Source organism: Poeciliopsis prolifica, unplaced genomic scaffold, assembly GCF_027474105.1.
Source record: "Poeciliopsis prolifica strain line A6 unplaced genomic scaffold, Auburn_PproV2 SCAFFOLD137, whole genome shotgun sequence".
Taxonomy (NCBI): domain Eukaryota; kingdom Metazoa; phylum Chordata; class Actinopteri; order Cyprinodontiformes; family Poeciliidae; genus Poeciliopsis; species Poeciliopsis prolifica.
This window is the reverse complement of record NW_026562512.1, coordinates 372,501-384,988: the sequence shown is the minus strand read 5'-3', so window position 1 is coordinate 384,988 and position 12,488 is coordinate 372,501. Positions and strand designations below refer to the sequence as shown.

Genomic DNA, 12,488 nt, shown 5'->3' with positions numbered 1-12,488 from the left:
TCTGTATCAGAGACGCTCCGGAGGGTCAGGTTGTTGCTTCCGATCATCCATGAGGCCGATCACCAATTTCTGGTCATCGCTTTCGCTTTACGTATAAATGATTCCATGTTATCTGGCAAAATGGAAAAATTGTCTGGCATAAATTCACCTGGTTTAGACAAATTTGAGTACATGTATTTTTTCCCTGCTGCAGCTGGAAACAGCAGCTGGAAGCAGCAGCTGGAAGCAGCAGCTGGAAGCAGCAGCTGGAAGCAGCAGCTGGAAACAGCAGCTGGAAGCAGCAGCTGGAAGCAGCAGCTGGAAGCAGCAGCTGGAAGCAGCAGCTGGAAACAGCAGCTGGAAGAAGAAGCAGCTGGAAGAAGCAGCTGGAAGCAGCAGCTGGAAACAGCAACTGGAAGCAGCAGCTGGAAACAGCAGCTGGAAGAAGCAGCTGGAAGCAACTGGAAGCAGCAGCTGGAAACAGCAGCTGGAAGCAGCAGCTGGAAGAAGCAGCTGGAAACAGCAACTGGAAGCAGCTGGAAGCAGCAGCTGGAAGCAGCTGGAAGAAGCAGCTGGAAGCAGCAGCTGGAAGCAGCAACTGGAAGCAGCAACTGGAAGCAGCTGGAAGCAGCAACTGGAAGCAGCAACTGGAAGCAGCTGTAAGCAACTGGAAGCAACTGGAAGCAGCTGGAAGCAGCAGCTGGAAGCAGCAGCTGGAAGCAGCAGCTGGAAGCAGCAACTGGAAGCAGCAACTGGAAGCAGCTGGAAGCAGCAACTGGAAGCAGCAACTGGAAGCAGCTGTAGCAGCTGGAAGCAGCAACTGGAAGCAGCTGGAAGCAGCAACTGGAAGCAGCTGGAAGCAGCAGCTGGAAGAAGCAGCTGTAAGCAACTGGAAGCAGCTGGAAGCAGCAGCTGGAAGCAGCAACTGGAAGCAGCTGTAGCAGCTGTAAGCAGCAACTGGAAACAGCAGCTGGAAGAAGCAGCTGTAGCAGCTGGAAGCAGCAGCTGGAAGCAGCAGCTGGAAGCAGCTGCTCGGTGTGAGCGTTCCCTGTCTGGTGGAGGTTAAGCAGTCTGACATATTTCTACCAGTAGCGACGCTTCAACACCCACAGGAGACAGTGACTGATCACCGATGAATCGCCGATCGATCCAACGAGGAAACATTTCACTTTATTTTGGTAGATTAACAATATTTCAAAAGAAACCAAAATAACAATAAAACGTGTAGAGGAATTCTGGATTGGGTATCGGTGAAATCGTGTTGGATCCATTTGTTTGATGAATTAACTTTCATGTGACAGAAGGTTTGTTGCAGTTCGGCTGCAAACTGCACCGACGGAACAGATTAAGCTTGTTTTCACTTGTTTAATGAAGTAATAAATGGATTTATAACCAGAGCTGTACTGGTGAAGAGTTAGCAAATACATTTATTATTCTGTACATGTATGTGTTAAATAAAATAAAATGTTTTAACTCAGTCCAGCTGTTTTTGGTATCGGCGGATGATCGGTATCTGTTCTAGACCTCAGATATCGGTATCAGGAGTGAAACCAGTGGACCGGTGCGTCTCCACAATAAATGTTTAAACCGTTTCTGAGACGCTCTGCAGCTTTTTGTCGTAACTGCTGAAGTCTCCAGCTGCTCACACTAACCCTGCATCCGTGTGTGTGTGTGTGTTTGTGCTCGATGCACAACGCAGAAATCTTTCAATGTTTCCTCTCAGCGCGGGAGGTGGCTCGGAGCCGGGATCGGAGCGGGCCAGCAGCGGGACGGGCCCGGCTCTGGGTCGACGTCCCGCAGCGCAGCGCCGGGATCCGGGGAGGAGGAGGCGGCGCAGTCGCAGGAGGAGGGCGGGGCAGCGCGGGGATCCCGGAGGGCCAGGACCTGTACGGCCGCCTGCAACTCGGTCATCCACCGCTGCGCCCTGCTGCTGCTGGGGGTCAGCCCGGTTCTGGGAGAGCTGAGCAAGCAGAACCCGGAGGACGGCCCGATCCAGTCGGCCGCCGGAACACACGACTGTCTGAGCTTCATGACCAGGTACAGTGGGGGGGAGCCAGGTGATGCATGCGGTAAATTAACTTTCTGGTGCACATTTAAGTGAAAAGTTGTTGGTTTCAAGCACAGAACCCTGCAGAACTCCAGAACTGTAAGTGCAGCAGAAAAGCTAAAATTCCCAGAATGTGACTGGCTAAGGCAGGGGTCCCCAAAGGGGGGCGGGACCCACAGGGGGTCGCAAGACACCATGCAGGAGGTCGACAAATGATTTTCAGAGTCATAGTGAATGATTCTTGAGTCACATGGCCCTCCATACAGTCATATGGAGGGCCAAAGGGGACAAAATTATATAGATAATATATACATATCATGATATAAATTATTTAATGATTAATTCATTTCATGATATATCTTTTATTTAATGACATGGATTAAATAAGAATATCAAGAAATAAATAAATGCACCTTCAAATGTAATTAAATAATGTACTTTTTATACATTTTAATAGTTTTTGTAAAATAAATACATCTAAAGATATGTGTAATTATATGACAACTCATTTCTTTGTAATAAATAGAGGGGAATAATTCTGTTTCCAGGAGTGAGAGTCTGAGTGCAGAGAGCCGCTCGGTGCAGGGCAGCCCCAGCTACCGGCTCATCAAGTCCCGCAGCGAGTCGGACCTGTCCCAACCCGAGTCCGACGAGGAGAGCTACAGCCTGGTAACGAAGCTCCGCCCCCAGGCTCCCTGGGTCCTGGTGTCCCGTGGATCCTGAGCTGAAAGCTGTGTGTGTTTTCTGCTGCAGAGCGGGCGCAGGAACGTGGATCTGGACCTGGCCTCCTCCCAGAAGAAGAGAGGTACTGATGTGGAGACGGAGAGGAGAAGAGGCTGCTTGTTGTCATGGTTCACCTGTCCCCCCCGACCCGACCCATCCGTGGAGTGATGCTCTGGTTCTTCATCGTCTCCTCCTCTTCCTTCCAGGAATGCTCCACAGCTCCCCTGACTCGCTGGCGGAGTCCTGGTTCCGGTCCAAGCTCAGCCGGCAGCGCAGCTACGGCTCGGCCCACTTCTACGGGGAGTCGGACCTGGACCTGAGCCGCTCGCTGGGCGTCCACGCCCTCATCGACAACATGGTGAGCTTCATCAGCGGCGACGTGGGCCTGGCGCCCGCCTTCAAGGAGCCCGACGAGGGCATGTCCACCAACCCGCAGGCCGCCATCTTGGCCATGGAGCAGCAGCAGAGCAGGCTGAGGTGAGGCGGCGGAGACGCAACTTTATCCATAAAGCAACAAACGAACAAAACGGTTCAAACCAACAGAAAGGACGGACAGTGACCCAGACTTTAAGTCCTTTTAATTTAAAAATATGCTTTATTTACTACTTTAAAATGTATTAATTAAATAAAACAAATATAGAAATATTAGTTTTTTTTTGTATAAAATATGTTTTGTATTGTACTATGATTTCTACTTTTAAAAATTTCTGAATTAAAAGAAATTAAATAAATTAAAAGATATTTTTCATTCTATTAAAAACAGAATAAAAATTCATCTATAACTATAAACGTTTTTTAAAATGACAACTTATGCATTATTGACTATTTAAAAAACGAGGACAAACTAAAAATATTACTTCACACTTTATTTGATTTTATTTTAAAAGTTTTTATTATTGTATATTTTTGTTGTAATTTTATTTGCTTTTTACTTTTTCCATTTCATAATACATTTTTATTTTTATTAATTTATTTATAAATGCTTCTGACATTAAGACGATACAGAACTTCTTCATGTGAAAACTCATTAAAGCAGAAAACAGTAAGTTGCTGGTTTATATTTAAGGTTTCACTGTTTGCTTCTTTAACATCAGGTAATGAAGCGATGCTGATCAGGAAGTGCTGCATCCAGGCTGCTTGTTCCTCTGTCCCGGTTTTAAATGGTTTAAGTTCCAGTTTCTGCTTCATGGTGTGACTGTGGTTGCAGCTGCGGTTGGAGGCGCTGCACCAGATCGTGGTGCTGATCTCAGGCATGGAAGAGAAGGCAGCCAGCAGGGCGGCGCCGAGCGGCCGGGCGGTGCCTTCCAGTCTTCCTCCTGCCTCACCTCGGTCCGGCTCCAGTTCCTGGCGGATGCTTCGGCCTTGGTACCGTGGGCAGCGGCGGCCTAAAGAGGAGAGCGTGCAGCTGCACACTACCAGGTGAGGAAGAGGAGGAGGGAGAGTTCTGGTCTGGTTCCGTGGTCCGGTTTCTGACAGGCACGTTTGTGCTGCAGGATGGGATCAAAGCGGCCAAGCGGAGCCTGCAGGTGGAGATCCAGACGGCCGTCCATAAGATCTATCAGCAGCTGTCAGTGACTCTGGAGCGCGCCCTGCAGGCCAACAAGCACCACATCGGTACCGACGCCTCCTGCTTTTCCAACACAGCCAGAAATCTGACAGCGTTTCATCAACACATAGCCTCCGTTTAATATCACTAAAACAATGCTGATAATAAAACCTCTGATTAACGTGAGGATTTACAAATTCTCCTTTGTAGCGTTTGCACCAAAAGCCAGAGGTTTAGAGGTAAATACAGTCTGCAACAGATAATGCAGCGATGACATCACATTGATGCCTATTGCAGTGCAGAGGAGGAAAGATGGCTGCTGTCAGAGAGGTTTTCACAATGGTTCAGACTTTTCCTTGATTTTGTATAAATACAGATGTTCCAATATGTTGAGCTGCTAAGGAGAAAAATCACTGGAGCTCAAAGGCAGTTAAAGAGCTTTACGTGATAAAAACACAAAAATAAAAAGTCCTGAAAACGTCAATAGTCAACAGTTTGAGGAACAAACATTCCATTTTGTTGAGTTGCATCATCAAAATGAAACTCAACGTTGATCAGAGGATCAATGTGTTGATCAATGCTCCATTTATTAGGTTTGAAACCAACAAGTGGGTTTTAGAATTGATTTAAATGAACTCAGTGTTTCGTTAAAAATCCACACGCTGACACTAACGCGCGCCGACATCGTTTCATGTTTTGTTAACTTTATTTTAAAAGTAGTTCTACCTGAAGCTCTTGGTGCCATGTTTGGCTCCCAACAGGAAGTGGTGGTGGTTTGGAGGCTTGCGATTAGCTGACAGATCTCGGCGCTACACTGCCCCCTATGGGCTTGGGATGTTTAAACACAGTGCTGTATGAACACTTTCCTTAAAGATTTAGATGAGAGAAATTTATTTTAAAAAGCCCCAGCTTTATGGGCCCAGGCCGCAGTCTGACCCTCTGCTTCCTCCTCTGCAGAAGCCCAGCAGCGCCTCCTGCTGGTGACAGTGTTTGCCCTCAGCGTGCGCTACCAGCCTGTGGACGTGTCCCTGGCCATCTCCAGCGGCCTCCTCAATGTGCTGTCGCAGCTCTGCGGCACCGAGACGATGCTGGGCCAGCCGCTGCAGCTGCTGCAGAAGCGGGTGTGTCGCAGCTTAGCACCGCCCTGAAGGTGGCCTCCACCCGCCTGCTGCAGATCCTGGCCATCAGCACCGGGTAACGCCGCCGCAGCGCCGCAGTGCCTCCGGGGCCCAGAGCGCCTCTAACCCAGCGGCCTGTCTGTCTCTGCAGGACATACGCCGACAAGCTGAGTCCAAGGTGGTGCAGGCGCTGCTGGACCTGCTGTGCAGCCAGCTGAAGAACTTGCTGGCCCAGGCAGGAGGCAGCCGGCTGGCGGCAGGGAAGGACTCGGACGACTCCAAGATGGATGACTCCCTCGACTCTGACAAGAAGGACTTCAGAGGTTAGCTTTAGCATCTAGCTCCAATCCTGACACACATCCACGTCTCTGTCTGCCTCTGAATTCAGTTTTCATATGTAAAAAAACACAAAACAATCACAGACACAGAAATCCTTCCGGATCTATTTCCCTCACCTTTACACGTCTGGTTCTAGTAAAACAACCAGTCTCAGGTTTGTTCAGATATTCAACCAACATTGACCGATACACAAAGGTCTGCTAAATGCATTTACATTATTTTTGTCAGGAATAATGTTAAATTATTCATGTTTTGTTAACATGAATAATTTAACAAAACATGTTAGATGTTTTGTTAAACCTAAAGAAGCGGTTACATGTTTACAGTCATCTGAAGTCATCTCGGTGGTTTCCTGGCAGCCAACAATTGCCTCTAATAAGCTAAAGGACTGCTTAGGCATCTGTGCCAGTTATTTTTAAGGCTTAAATAACAAGGAAAAGTCTGATTTCACCTTTGCTCTGGAGAAAAACGACCTAAAACACGCTGCTACTAAATAACCTAATCTGTTCAACAGCTCCCTTAAAGGAACAGTGTTATGTATTTTCTATGCACACATTTTATAGCAGTCAAGTCACTTAATTAACTTGAGTGTTATAAAAATGACTTTTATGTCAAATATGTCTTAAAAGAAATTTGACTTTGCATTTAATCCTTGAAAATGGGCCTCTGTCTTTAAGAAGCTCCTGCTCTTTCTGAAACTCCGCCTTCAGGAAGTCACCCCAACATGGCTGCTCTATTAGGCCTTTAGCAATGTTTTTTACAGGCTCTGAGAAGAAACTCAGCAGTTCCACCAGGCGTTTGCTAGTTGCTACTGGCTAGTCTGAAGGAGCTGAGTGGAGAGGAACTGTCCTGTGAAGGCGGAGCTAGCTCCACCCAGGCGTTTGCCACGGCTGAATGGTTGCCATGGAGATTAAAGGCTTATTAAACATGAAAGAATGAAAGCGACAAAACATCTCGATGATGGAAAGCTCAGAAAAGTCAGTCTTGCATGATACTGGCCCTTTAATCATCACGCCGAGGTCACCAAATATTACAAATTCACACTCCTGCATTTTTAGATGAAGAAAACTCAGTCGGCTGATCCTTCTGAATTTTTATTGGGAGATAAAAATGATTCGCTAATGCCAGTAGAAGATGGTCAGAACCTGAAGGTCCGCTACGGGTTGAGTCCTGCAGTCGGACGAGAGCAGATGGCCTCCAGGTCGTTGATTTTCCTGTGGGTCGTGTAATGGCTCGAGGTTTCGTTGCTCAGCTTTAATCCGGAAGCAGCACACCGCAGAGCTCCACCTCGGGGACTTCCTGGTCTTCCTCCGCAGGGTGGTCTCCTCCAAGGCCATCCAGTCCAAGATGGCGTCCCCCAAATGGACCGAGGTTCTGCTGAACATCGCAGCTCAGAAGTGCTGCAGGTGCGCCCTCTGCAGGTTGCAGGTGAGTGTAGTCGACGGGCCAGGTGGGACAGTAACAGATGTTAAATGTTGCAGGAGTTCCTCTGGTGGGGAACATGAGAACCCGCCTGCTGGCCCTGCATGTGCTGGAGGCCGTCCTGCCGGCCTGCGAGGCCAACATGGAGGACGACCAGCTGACCCAGGTAGGGGGCGCTGCGGAGCCGCATTTCCTGAAGCTATGAGTTTTACAGTTCTGCCTCTTTGCTTCTTTCTGTTGTTGCTCTTTTGTTTTTCTTTTCATTCTGGTTTTGTCTTTAAATCTCTTTTCTCTGTTTTTTTTTCTGTTTGTATGTCTCTCTATCTGTCCTGATGTCTCTCTATCTGTCCTGATGTCTCTCTATCTGTCCTGATGTCTCTCTATCTGTCCTGATGTCTCTCTATCTGTCCTGATGTCTCTATCTGTCCTGATGTCTCTCCATCTGTCCTGATGTCTCTCCATCTGTCCTGATGTCTCAATCTGTCTCTCTATCTGTCCTGATGTCTCCATCTGTCTCTCTATCTGTCCTGATGTCTCAATCTGTCTCTCTATCTGTCCTGATGTCTCTATCTGTCCTGATGTCTCCATCTGTCCTGATGTCTCCATCTGTCCTGATGTCTCTCTATCTGTCCTGATGTCCCTCAGGTTGTGGACCGTCTCTTCTCTGCTGTCTGACTGCATGTGGGAAGCTCCGGTCGCTCAGGCCAAACACTCCATCCAGATCAAGGAGAAGCTCCAGGAGCTGAAGCTGCAGGTGAGGGCGTTGTCACGGCGACCCTGATGCCCCAGGCGGACGCGGCACGCTGACCTCTGTTTGGCGGCAGGCGAGGCGGAGGAGGAAGACGAGAACCTTCCCATCCAGGAAGTGTCCTTCGACCCGGAGAAGGCACAGTGCTGCGTGGTGGAGAACGGCCAGGGCCTGACGCACGGCAGCGGGGGCAAAGGTTACGGCCTGGCGTCCACCGGCATCTCCTCCGGATGCTACCAGTGGAAGGTGATCCTGAAACAGGAAGCCCCTGGGAAGCCCCTGGGAAGCCCCTGGGAAGCCCCTGGGAAGCCCGCTAACCGCTGCTGTATCCTGCTGCAGTTCTACATCGTGAAGGAGAACCGCGGCAATGAGGGGACGTGTGTGGGCGTGTCCCGCTGGCCCGTCCACGACTTCAACCATCGCACCACGTCGGACATGTGGCTGTACCGCGCCTACAGCGGGAACCTGTACCACAACGGAGAGCAGACGTTGACGCTCAGCAGCTTCACGCAGGGAGACTTCATCACCTGCGTCCTCGACATGGAGGCCAGAACCGTCTCCTTCAGCAAGAACGGAGAGGTCAGCACAGCTACACTCACTTTCTTCCTTCCACCTGACTTTCCCAGATAAACAGAGCCGCTGCTGGATGTGACAGAAAGTTCTTCAGTTCTGTTCTGGATGTTGATGTTTGCATCGTTCTGATTCCCTCCTTCTGCTTTATCCACGTTTCTCTTTTCTGATTCTATTTCCTTTCTTTGATTCTCACCTTCTTTTCCTTTCTTTGTGTTTCTTTCCTCCCTCCAGGAGCCGAAGTTGGCGTTTGAGGATGTTGACGCAGCCGAGTTGTTTCCTTGTGTCATGTTCTACAGCAGTAACCCGGGAGAGAAGGTAACCGCCACCGCTCAGAGTCCAGACATTCAGCAGGAAGTGGCTCCCTCACACTTCCTTTTTCCTCTGCAGGTGAAGATCTGCGACATGCAGATGCGAGGGACGCCACGCGACCTCCTGCCCGGCGACCCCGTCTGCAGCCCCACGCCCACGGTGCTGGTCGAGGCCACGGCCCAGCTGGTCCGCATCTTGCACCGCACCGACCGCTGGACGCCGCGCATCAACAGCGCCATCATCCAGCGGCTGCAGAAGATCAAGCCCTGCTTCCGGGACGCCGCCACGGGGGGGCCGGCCGGCGGCCAGCGGCTGAAGAAGAGCCGCTCGGTGCAGAGTCGCGAGGAGCACGACGCCCAGAGGGAGAGCCCCGATGCTCCGCCAAGGGCGGAGGAGGACCGGGGGCGGCAAGGCCGGCAGCACGGCCTGGCGGACCTGGCCGAGCCGCACCTGCGCAGCCTGTGCTGCGACGTGTGGCCGGTTCTGGCCGTGATCGGCGGGGCGGACGGCGGGCTGCGCGTCGGCGGCCGCTGCGTCCACAAGCAGACGGGACGCCACGCCACGCTGCTGGGCGTGGCCAAGGAGGGCAGCAGCTCGGCCAAGGTCCAATGGGACGAGGCCGAGATCACCATCAGGTACCGGAACCGCCGAACCCGACCGGGTATGACCCAATCGCTCATTTCACTACATTAATTCATTCTGGCGAATGATTCGAACATCTGTTGCCACATCTGGAACCGAGCAGCGTTATTAATGTTTACCATTTTATCTTTATCAATAATCATTATTTTTATCATCATCATCCTAACTCCCAGTTGATTGGCATTTTCCTCGTCTTTCTCGTCTCTCCATGTTTTCTGTTTCTGGAACGTTTTCCTCATAAATCTGTCATTCAGGAACCCGCTCGGTTCAGGAACCCGCTCGGTTCTGGAACCCGCTCGGTTCTGGAACCCGCTCGGTTCAGGAACCCGCTCGGTTCTGGAACCCGCTCGGTTCTGGAACCCGCTCGGTTCTGGAACCCGCTCGGTTCAGGAACCCGCTCGGTTCTGGAACCGGGTCTTTGGTTTCCTCCTCCTCGTGGCTCCGCCTCCCCATTTCCCTCCATTTCCATCAGTTTTCCCCCGTTTTCTTTCCTTTCACTCCGTTTCCCTCTCCTTGTCTCTCTTCACTCCACTTCCTCCCATTAAAGCTTCCCAACTTTCTGGTCGCCTAGTGACACGCCGCTGTACAATCTGGAGCCGTGTGAGCCGCTGCCGTTCGACGTGGGCCGGTTCCGGGGCCTGACCTCGTCGCTGCTGCTGGACCTCACCTACCTGACCAGCATCCATGAGGAGAACGCCGCCAAGCTGGGCGGGCGCCGCCACGACAGGAAGCACCGCAACGCCGCCTCCGTTGGCCACGAGGCGAGCTGCGGCGACGACAGGCCGGACGGCCAGAAGGACGCCGCCGCCTCCGAGCTGAGGTGTCCCACAGCCTGGAGGAGGTCAAGGCTCACCTGGCGCCCAACTCCAAGTCCGAGAGCGAGATCTCATCTGTCGCCAGCGGAAACGAAGCTCTGTTCGGCCCGGCGCCCAACGCCACCGCAGAGGCAGGCAGGAAGAAAGGCCACGAGCACGGCGCCACGAGGCTCCGCCCATTAGCACACAGTCAAATCCACGCCGTACAGCTGTCCTACCTCTACCTGGGCGCCATGAAGACCCTGAGCGCCCTGCTGAGCTGCAGCAAGTACGCGGAGCTGCTGCTCATCCCCAAGGTACACATGCTAATGCTAATGCTAGCAGCATGCAGGCAGAGGGGGAGCCGGGTGAGGGCGGGGCTACATGGGGCGGAGCCAGGTGAGGGCGGGGCTACATGGGGGCGGAGCCAGGTGAGGGCGGGGCTACATGGGGGCGGGGCTACATGGGGCGGAGTCAGGTGAGGGCGGGGCTTCATGGGGCGGGGCTACATGGGGCGGAGTCAGGTGAGGGCGGGGCTACATGGGGGCGGGGCTACATGGGGCGGAGTCAGGTGAGGGCGGGGCTTCATGGGGGCGGAGACAGATCTGTTGTTAGATATCACTCCTTCTGCTTCTGGTTCCTGATAATTTTCCGGGTTTCACTGATCCGATATCAATATCTGTATCGGCTCTGATATTGAAAACAATTCCAGGTCGTGTGTCGTTGACGATGTGACTGGTTCGGTGCTCCACATGCTTTATTTACGTTTTATTGTGTTGCAGTTTAATTTTACATGTTTAAACCAGCCTGTTGTTTTATTCTGTATTTTTATTGGACGATTTCCTCTCATTTGACCTGACTGCACAAATTAAAGCTGTTTAGATGTTTAGACCTGCTTGGGAAGCGATTGGTCTTTTAGAGTGAGCTCTACTGGTGCGGAGTTATGAAATACATTTTAGTTCAGTTCATTTATGAAACGTTTTCAGTCCGTCGGCTGTTTTTCTGTGTGGAATCGGCTGAAACCTCAGATCTCACCAGAGTGGATTGGAAAATCCTTGATATTTACATTGTTAACTATGTTCCTTAAAGATTCCTACAGCTTATCTTGATGCTTAAGCTGCTTCCTGATTCCATGTTGTTGATGTTTGGGTGGTGCGTTCACTGACTGTAGAAAATTTGTGATTTCTCGTGTCGTCTTGGCCAGAAAGGACTGAATGTTTGTTTAGAGCTGCGGTTGTCGCCCCCTTCTGGTCGGTGCAGCGGCTGAGGGGTTCAGCGCTAACCCAGCGACTCTCTCAAACATCCAGGTGGTCCCAGAGACAGCGCCGTGCGGCCACAACGCCGACCTGAGCGCCGCCAGCGGCGCGGCTCCGCCCTCGCCCGTCTTCCAGGAGGAGGTGGAGATGCGGACGGCGCTGCAGTTCCTCATGCGCCACATGGTGAAGCGCGCCGTGATGCGCTCCCCGATCAAACGCGCGCTGGGCCTGGCGGACCTGGAGAGAGCGCAGGCCATGATCTACAAGCTGGTGGTGAACGGGCTGCTGGATGAGCCCAGCGGCGGGAAGTCCAGGCCGGGTGAGAGCAGAACCCATCAGATTTCCTTCAATATCTGTTCATTCATAATAAATATTCATCAAAAGGTTGAGGGTCAATACTGGGTGAAAAGGTCAGATGAAGTGGAGCTCGTCCTGCCTCGGCTCTGTTGTTTGCCGTTATAAATTCTACATGTTTTGTCTGATGCTCGATGTCTTCAGCTTCCTGCACAGACTCTGAGTCAGTTTGTGTTTCCTGTCTCAGGGGTGAGGAGCGAGCCTGAAGGGGAAGGCGAGGGCGGCGAGGGCGAGCAGCTGGCTCAGACGCCCATCACCACCAGCCCCTCGGCGTCCAGCACCACCTCCTTCATGAGCTCCTCCCTGGAGGACACCACCACCGCCACCACGCCCGTCACCGACACCGAGACCGTGCCCGCCTCCGAGTCGCCGGGCGTCATGCCGCTCAGCTTGCTCAGGTGGGACCTCGCCGCCAGGCGTCAGCTCCACCCTCGGTGCCACCCGTTAGCGTCAGGTTGGGTCACCAGACGGCATGAAAGGCTCCGTCTGGGTTTCGCTTTCAGTGTTGAGATGAATGTTACAAATGATCTGATTCACATTAAATCAGGTAAAAATCTGAAACTAGTTTCGTTTCTCTGCGAATAGAAAGAGGAAAACTGAGGTTCAGAGTTTCATCACTCCTTCATCAGGAGAACCCT

The 12,488-nt window shown here is 51.7% G+C and overlaps 1 pseudogene; it reads left to right on the top strand.

Moving 5' to 3' along the window:
- Nucleotides 1-12,488, top strand: part of LOC129355524 (probable E3 ubiquitin-protein ligase HERC1) — a 47,032-nt pseudogene that overhangs the window by 15,454 nt on the left and 19,090 nt on the right.